Below are 2,008 nucleotides of genomic sequence, written 5' to 3' on the forward strand. Positions count from 1 at the left end.
CTGATGAAACAGTCGGTCAACATTCAGACGATAAGTGCTTAAACTCTGTGATGAAACTTCTTAGTTTGATGGAGTTTCTGATCGTTGCTTATTCCTCCGTGCCTCATTAGAAACACGACGTCAGTCACACGGCAGTGGTCCGCAGCTTGATGGAGCATATGGTCATATTGCAGTAATTTCAGTCCACGTAGCTTTATAGCTTCCTGGGGCGCAGTGTCAGAGGCATTTCATTTGCAATGAAGTCTTTATGTCCATTAAGAAAGCTACAGGCACTTATGTGGTAACTCCAGAGGAAATTAACCCCAAAGGAAAGTACTGAACCTACAAAGGGTAACTTATGACATAAGCCTTATGAGTCTTGATGTTTCATAATAATAAATGATATCACACTTCTGTTCTCTCATTTGAAGTAAAGGAGAGAGGGCAGTGAGTTTCTTATGTGTTGGTTTTTAGTGTTTCAGATGTATTGATTACATTTTTTATTGAGCTGTTATTGTAGATCTATTTGTAGCTGAGTAAATTGATCCATAATAATAATACTAATAAAGTTGATTAATAAAGCACTTATCAAAACAGATGTTACAAAGTGCTTTACATCATAAGACGGGGGGGTATATAGGCTGGCAAGACAGTTTAAGAGGAACAGCTGAAAAAAGAGTAAAAGAGAAACTACTAAAAGCAATTAAATCAATTAAAATCAGTAAAACAAATAAAACAATGAGTGAATTAAATAAAACCATGAATAAGAGTAGATTTAAATTAAATGTAACATCATGGATAAAACAATATTACAGGAAGGCCTTTCGGTGAAAACATGTTTTCAGTTGTGATTTAAAATCAATCAATCAATCAATCTTTATTTGTATAGCGCCAAATCACAACAAACGTTATCTCAAGACGCTTTTACAAACAGAGCAGGTCTAGACCACTCTATGTCAAGTTATGAACAGAGACCCAACTTCAAGACAGGGTAAGACTCAGTCTGACCACACCTTAATCCATCATGAGCATTGCACACCGCAGTATTTAGCTAGTTACAGTGGTGAGGAAAAACTTCCTTTTAACAGGCAGAAACCTCCAGCAGGACCAGACTCATGTTAGACAGCCATCATGCCTCGATTGAGTTGGGTCTGGAAAGACAGATAGAGGGGAGTAAGAGAGAGAAGTGATAGTGATGAGATGAGTCGTAGAAGCTGTTGCCGCTGGAGTCCAGCACGTCCGCAGCAGGAGGACGTCTACGGCAGCTCAGAGGAACCTACGAAACAATGGAGCTCAGGGACTCCAGAAAGGTCCATGGTTAGTAACTTTAATGGGACAGGCAGAGTTAAAGTAAGTGATGAGGGGGTTGGGGGGAAAGGGGTGAGCTAGGATCCCAGTGTGTCAGTGTGCCAGTTCCCCCGGCAGTCTAGGCCTATAGCAGCATGACAAAAGCTGGTCCAAGCCTGATCCAGCTCTAACTATAAGCTTTATCAAAAAGGAAAGTTTGAAGCCTACTCTTAAAAGTGGAGAGGGTGTCTGCCTCCCGGACCCTGACTGGTAGATGATTCCTAAAAGAAGATACTCATGCAGCTCTCCTGAGATCCTCAGGCAGGTCGTTCCACCGTTGTGGAGCCCGAACAGCAAACGCTCGGTCACCCTTAGATTTCAACTTTGTGACGGGGACTTTAAGGAGGTTCCTGCCTGAGGATCTGAGGCTGCGCCTGGGCTGGTAGGGTGACAGCAAATCGCAGATATATTCAGGGGCCAGAAACTTGAAAAGTAAAACCTTAAAATCTATTCTAAAAGCAATGTGCAGCCAGTGTAGGGTCATTAAAACAGGACTAATGTGCTCTCTCTTCTTGGTTTTAGTTAAAATATTGCTTACATAGATTCAAAACTTCATACATACATACATGCTCAAATGTGTGTGTGATGTGTATGTAGATCTACATATATGTGTAAACTGTTCCACAAATATGTCATAGCTCTAAAATGCGTAACTCGGGACACAAATGTGTACATATATTTA

Source organism: Notolabrus celidotus, chromosome 5 (assembly GCF_009762535.1).
Source record: "Notolabrus celidotus isolate fNotCel1 chromosome 5, fNotCel1.pri, whole genome shotgun sequence".
Taxonomy (NCBI): domain Eukaryota; kingdom Metazoa; phylum Chordata; class Actinopteri; order Labriformes; family Labridae; genus Notolabrus; species Notolabrus celidotus.